Source organism: Rana temporaria, chromosome 6 (assembly GCF_905171775.1).
Source record: "Rana temporaria chromosome 6, aRanTem1.1, whole genome shotgun sequence".
Classification (NCBI taxonomy): Eukaryota; Metazoa; Chordata; class Amphibia; order Anura; family Ranidae; genus Rana; species Rana temporaria.
The window spans coordinates 19,720,917-19,727,539 of record NC_053494.1 but is presented as its reverse complement, the minus strand read 5'-3'; positions in this window follow the sequence as shown (position 1 = coordinate 19,727,539).

Below are 6,623 nucleotides of genomic sequence, written 5' to 3'. Positions count from 1 at the left end.
GGCTCAAATCCTGGCCAGTCACCTGCCTATCTCCTTGCCTTCCCTGGCGGAGTGATCTTCCTCCGCTCCCCATCCAGTAGTTGCCTGGGCCTGAAGAGTAAGACTTGAGAGGCTGTGAGGTGGGCGGCGACGGGCAGAGAGTCGCTGATTGCTGCCATTACTAGTAAAGAAAAAATATGTCCCCGGATTTCATTTTAAAAATCTGGTCACCTTAGTGTACAGGGCATTAGGCTACTTTCACACTGGGGCATTGCACCATTGGCGATTTTGCAGCGCTGTTCAGCCGCTAGTGGGGCGCTTTTAACCCCCGCTAGCAATCAAAAAAACCACCCCTGCAGCGGCGCTTTGCCGGCGCTGACCATTGATTTCAATGGGCAGGGGTGTTTGAGGAGCGGTGCATACACTGCTCTTACAGCGCCTCAAAGATGCGGCTAGCAGGACTTTTTTTGAGAGTCCTGCCAGCGCACTGCTCCAGTGTGAAAGCACTCATTTTGCTGCTCCACTTCTGGAACACATGCAAGACACTTTCACAAAATTGGTCTCTGTATGCCACTAAAGCCCTGTACACACGCTCTGTTTTCCCCAGCGGTAAAAAGTCAGTGGGGATAGCCGAGAACCCGGCAGGAAAACTGCCATGAGAGTTTTGGCTGGGAATCCCGGCCGTGTGTATGCTCCCATAGGAAAGTATTAGTAAATCTGGAGGAAAAAAAACTGCCGGGAAAATAGAGAGCAGGTTCTCTATTTTCCCGCCTGTTTTCCTGTCGGGAAAACTGTGAGGGAAGCATACACACGGCCGGTTTTCCCAGCCAAAAGCTCTCTTGGCATTTTTCCTGGAAGGGGCTTGAGAGTTGGTCAGTATTTTATTTAGAATACGGCACAGGTGTTGCGCCACAATGTAGAAGTGGAGCAAATTAGAACTACCTGAATTTGGCGCACTGGGCATTGTCCGAGCCAAAACTGGTTGATTGAACAGATAATTTTTGAGTAATGAATGCCAGAAAATTGACATAGAAGCTTTATTGAACCCCCCTCCCCGTTTGTATTCGTGGCCATGCACCCGCATCCAAATTGGAAGCAGTGGCTCTGTCCCAATTTAAGCGCCCGCATATGACAACCGTGTTCAAACCACACATGTAAGGTATTTCCGCGATCGTTCAAGCGAGAGCAAACATTCTAGTCCTAGACCTCCTCTGTAACTCAAAACATGCTACCTGTAGAATTTTTTAAACATCGCCTATGGAAATTTTTAAGGGTAAATGTTTGTCACCATTCCACGAGCGGGTGCAGCTTTGAAGCGTGACATGTTGGGTATCTGATCGCCATTTTATTTTCTAGGGTGTTACAAGGGGAAATTGGTGTCGGGGAAGGAACTTGGAGATGGATAAGCAGAGAGCTTGTCTATTCACAGCACGTTCTTTCATTCCCCTGCCTGGAGGAGGGCTAACAAAATGGGGGTTATTTACAAAAGGCAAAACCACTTTGCACTACGAGTGCAAAGTGCACTTGGAGTGGAGTCGCTGTAAATCTGAGGGATAGATCTGAAATTAGGGGGGGGGGGGGTGCTTCTGATTTTATCATCCAACACATGCAAGCTAAAATGCTGATTTTTTTCTTCTTCTTGCATGTCCCCCTCGGGTCTACAGTGACTGCACCTCCAAGTGCAATTTCAAGTGCACTTTGCACATGTAGTTTGCACTTGTAGTGCAAAGTGGATTTGCCTTTCGTAAATAACCCCCAATGTGCAATTTCTAAAGAATGTAGAAAGGTGAAGGCAGCAGATAAAAACTTATGTAGGAGGATTTGGTTCATCTCTGTGTATCATCTGAGGCTGTTCACTTCACTGAGAACATGTGATGGTTTACATCCCCTTTAAAATAAAAATATAAGTTATTTAAATTTAGCCCTGGGCCATAATGAAAAATACACAAAAAGCAACTGTCCATTCCATTTATTCTCACCAGTCTTCGTCTGGCGGCTGGGGAAGTCACACAAGAGCATCAGACTGTCAATTTTGGGATGACATTTGCATATGCCTGACTGTCATAAATATTAGTAATATAACTTTTTTTTTACAAATCCAATTGTTATCTTGCTTTTGAGTTTTCAACACACACACGTATTATCTTAAAACACATTTCGGTTTAGGCGAAATAAGAGACACAACCGGCGATTTTCGATTTATTTTTTTATTAGGACTGTTTGCCAAACCCAGCATTGAAAACCCCCCAGTGACACGCAAAAAAAAGTCACTTGCACCTTGTACCAGAACAGCATAGCGGTGTAACTAGCTGGAGACCATGCCACAACAATAAATGACAATGTTAGATCTTTATCTCTCTGCAGTCCGACTTGCGTTGGCGCGCTCATAGCGAATGGAGGGTTTTCCAAACCTTAAAACATCTCATTTTAGCCACAGTGACAGCATTTGCAATCAATTTGATTTCAGCATTAAAGTAAAAAAAAAAAAAAAAAAAAATGCAGGTAAGTATGAAGCAATACTGAGCATTAGCATGTACTCAGGATGTCTTGTACAATGGAAACCAAGCAGATGATCAATATATTGCATGAATTAGCTTATTGACAAAGCCATAATGCAGAATGTGTGGCAGTTCAGTCAATGATCCTAGAGTATATCTAAAGCCAAAACGGTTTCCCCAAAATGTTGTCTAGAGTAGGAAATGGTTAAAGTCACATTCTTGGAGGCATGGTAACACATCACAGGAAATGAGATGAAATCTCTCCAAAGAGAAGGCAATCCTTTTGTGATGATCTTATTCTGGTGATGGCTCAAAATTTGGGAGCATGAAGCTTCGAAGAATTTATTAAAAGGATAAAAAGACTGTTCACTCTGCATGGACATGCACTCTGGGCCTTTGTAAATGATGGGGAAGCTCTGTTGACTTCTATCATTTATTAATTTTTTTTTATTATCCATGCAAAGTGAAGCTTCACCACATTTACCAAGCTGCAGGGATCCTCAAACTACGGCCCTCCAGCTGTTGCAGAACTACACATCCCATGGGGCATTGCAAGACTTTGACATTCACAGACTTGACTAGGCATGATGGGAATTGTAGTTCCTGAACAACTGGAGGGCCGTAGTTTGAAGACCCATGCTCTAGAGCAAATGCCCTTGCAACCGCTCCTGCAAAGTGCACCGAATATTTGCCTTTAGTAAATCAACCCTCATAGACATCAATAAAACATTAGAGGTTCTAATCCCTCACCACCTTAAACAAAAATATAAAAAAAAAAAAAAAAAAAAAAAGACACACTTCAACCAATTTCTAAAATTAGATGGTACAAAGATTTTTTTTTTTTTTACAACTGCAATTAAAAATAGCAGTGTGGGAGCAATGTGCACCAACCCCTAGCAACCCTAAAATGTACAATTTCATTGATCACATTCAGTGGTTCCTCATGTCCTGTCCAAGTGGTACAGGTAGCAGTGACAATGTGACCATAGAACCCAGCAGATGTTCAAATTCTTCCCTGCTCTATTCAGAATTAACGGGTTTCTAAACCCAAAAACCATAAACGTCCCTGGGTGGCTACCTCACTCCTCCACTAGGGCGAGCCATGGTTGTCACCCCAAGCTGCTCCCCCCTGATATGGACTCTAAACATGTCCTCCATCTTCATTACTTTGAAGACAGGGCAATGAGTAGTATATAGAAGGAAAATATTCTTAAAAGGGGTTGTAAAGGTTCGTTTTTAATTTTCTAAATAGGTTCCTTTAAGCTAGTGCAATTGTTGGTTCACTTACCTTTTCCTTCGATTTCCCTTCTAAATAAATAATGTTCCCCCCCCCCCCTTGTCTGAATTTCTCACCTCCTGTTCCTCAGTAATCTTGCCCCCATCATCCGAGCCATTCTGGCTGGGGGTTAGTCAGCGTGCTCGCTGCCTCCCTTGGGACTACATGCCTGTGGAGAGACGCTGTGTTCACAGAATCTGTCCAAAATGTCTTTACTGGAGCCAAGAGGCCAAGTCCAACCCCTGAAACCACCCCCCACACCTTAATCCCCCCTCCACCAAATTATTTGGACCTTGACTAGCCTGCAAGAGTCCAGACCTCGCAGAGACTGTGAGCCAGGCCTTCTCAATAAACATCAGTACCTGACCTCACCAATGCGCTTTTCGAAGAATAGTTAATCATTCCCATAGACACACTCCTAAACCTTGTGGACAGCCTTCCCAGAAGAGTTGAAGCTCCAATAGCTGCAAAAGGGTGCGCCAACTCAATATTGAACCCTAAAGACTAAGACTGGGATGCCATTAAAGTTCATGTGCGTGTAAAGGCAGGTGTGCCAATACTTTTGCCAATATAGTGTATCTTGCCATCCAGCGCCATTGTTTAAAATGCTCACATATCGCCACCTGATGGTAAAATGCTGCACACTCGCTCTAGAATCTTCGGTCTCCCATTACCCTTCTAGAGCTCCTGTATAACTTTCTGAAAACGTCTTCTCAGGTCATACTGTGACATTGGGCAGCTTTCTATAGGTCTTAAGACAAGACCTATACATTGTTAAAGCGGTGGTTCACCGTTATTGACATGTTTTTAGCATAAAATTCGGCATAGTAGCGCGAGCTACAGTATGCCTGTCTTAATTTTTTTTAGTCCCGTACTCACAGTGTAATCGTAGACACAAGATTTTGACTCCCCGCGGGGAATGGGCGTTCCTATGGAGAGGGAAGGTGATTGTCGCTACGATTACACTGAGTACCGGACTAAAAAAATAAAGACAGGCATACTGTAGCTCGTGCTACTATGCCTCATGTTATGCTAGAAGAATTTTTTTTTTTTTTTTATTAATAGGGTGAACCCCCGCTTTAATACAGTTTAAGTATTTGCATAGCAAAGTACTGTCTTACTGAGCTCTGACAGGTTATGATCCATCCTTAGGTGCCCCGAGTACCTTTTGTATTAAAGAAAATAAGCATATTTTGCAATCCCATATATGTCAATAGAAGTGCAAAACTGGGTTGAAAAAGGTCAAATGCAACCAAAGGATTATGAATGGTCTCCAAAGCATCTCAAAGCAATTGCACCAATCTGACATCCACACAGACCATTCTTGCTTTGTGGAAGAGAACTAAAAGCATTGAAGCCATTGGCTTATCAGAACAGCCAGCCAACTAGCGTTGTTTGATGGAGGTCAGCAATGGTGGCTTTTACATCTTTGGAGGTCAGCAATGGCAGCGTTCTCCCCCTCCCAAAACAGGCGTCTTGGAGAGAAGGTCACTTATTTTTAAACCAGGGGTGCCACATGTATATTCGAACAATTTTTTCGCTTGAAAATTGCCCCTTTAAATAATTATTTGATTTTCAACAATTAGTGAGGCCACCAAATCTGAGGGATCACGCATGTTGGAGATTTTTTTGAAAAACTAACAAATTTCTAATCAATGATGGGAGAATCGTGCAAGAAATATAAAAAAAAATGCACATGAGATGTGACCTGGAAAGAAAAGATTTCCCAGCCACTAAATTTTCTTTTCCGTAACATTAGGTGAAATTGAAGGCTTGGTCAAATTTCCAAATCAATGGTGGCACCATTGGATTACAAAACGCAGCCAATTTTCAATTAACAAATCGTTCGGAATTTAAGAGGTCAGGAAGAAAAAAAAAAAAAAAAAAAAAAAAAAAAAAAAAAACACAGCAAGCTAACGGAAATCAGGTGAAGATGAAAAAAAGATTAAGGTTACATGCCACTCCCAAACCCTGTATTGTGGGTCATTGATCTGGCTAGTTGGGTGCCGAATTAGGCAGAAGCTCGTTCTTACCCCCAAACAAATTGAAAATCCAAGAAAAAGAAACAGCACATTCTAAAAACCTTAGTTAGTAAAGCTTTATTGTTCCACACAAAACGCAAAGCTCCAACTGGAACCTTCGTATAGAGGAGGGAGTCGGAGTGCTCTGTGTTAATTGTCTGGGACAAGATTCGTTTACGAAGGGGTTTATGGCATTACCACTTGATTTTTTTTTTTGATGTACAGTTGCAGAAGATGTTTCAGTCAGCAGGTATTGGCAACACATGTGGTATGAGGAGCAAAGATTAACCCTACACATTGCAGACCTGGTTTTGGCTTGAGGTCTAAAATATTGGATTGGGTTTCCCCAGTATAAAACTGCGCTATACTTCCAAGTAGCCACCAGTTTTAAAAAAAAAAAAAAAGTTGTGGGACAAAAGATTAGCATGACCAATTTACTTAGAAGAGGGTTTCAAAGCCTCCAGAATAATACATCCCTTCCAAGGGGCATCACAAGCTGCCCATATCTACCAGCACCATCAGTGGATAAAACCAAAAGCTATGATGTGTTGAAAACCCAGCAGGTAAAGTATTAACTTGCATTTCTGCCTTTCATTTATCCAATCAAGTTGTTCTGCCTTACGAAAAACCTATCTGCTTCTCGGGAGGCATTGCCAGAACTCTCCCAGATTACACAAAGTACAGAATTGACAAATTGGAGCCAGGCAACCGACGTTCCTTAACTATAGTTGGCACCTACTTTAATTTCTGTCTAGCCTAGTGCCTTCAAAAGTTCAATAGTCCAAATTAAGCTGTCCACCTGATTCACAATTGCAGTCTATTGCATTGCTCAAAAATCAACACAACAAA